General features: G+C 55.0%; 1 protein-coding gene across 1 annotated transcript in view; it reads left to right on the forward strand.

The window, feature by feature from the left end:
• SLIT2 (slit guidance ligand 2) overlaps nt 1-331 on the forward strand; it is a gene marked incomplete at its 5' end in the record, with an annotated part of 289592 nt that overhangs the window by 226683 nt on the left and 62578 nt on the right.

Genomic DNA, 331 nt, shown 5'->3' on the forward strand with positions numbered 1-331 from the left:
CCCGCCCCCGCCCCGCCCAGCCGGTCTGCCACGAGGTCAGCAGGACCCTCGCGTGCAGCGCATTGCCGCGGGTGCAGAAATGTCTCGTAACTTCCTGACCCTGGCCCAGACCGTGCTGTGACTTCTCTACCAGCACGTTCAGGTCAACCACTTGACTTTTTTCTTCATGAAACTTTCATTAGAAAATAGACGACGCGAGTTAAGTAGAAACTGGCTGCATAGCTTATCAGTGTTAGGACGTGCGGGCAACTCATATTTTAAAATAAGTTCGTAAGCTCTGCACTTTCAGCAGCCCTCAGCCGAGCCCCCATGCCCCTGAGGAGGGAGGAAG

Source organism: Tupaia chinensis, unplaced genomic scaffold, assembly GCF_000334495.1.
Source record: "Tupaia chinensis unplaced genomic scaffold, TupChi_1.0 Scaffold000695_1, whole genome shotgun sequence".
Taxonomy (NCBI): Eukaryota; Metazoa; Chordata; class Mammalia; order Scandentia; family Tupaiidae; genus Tupaia; species Tupaia belangeri.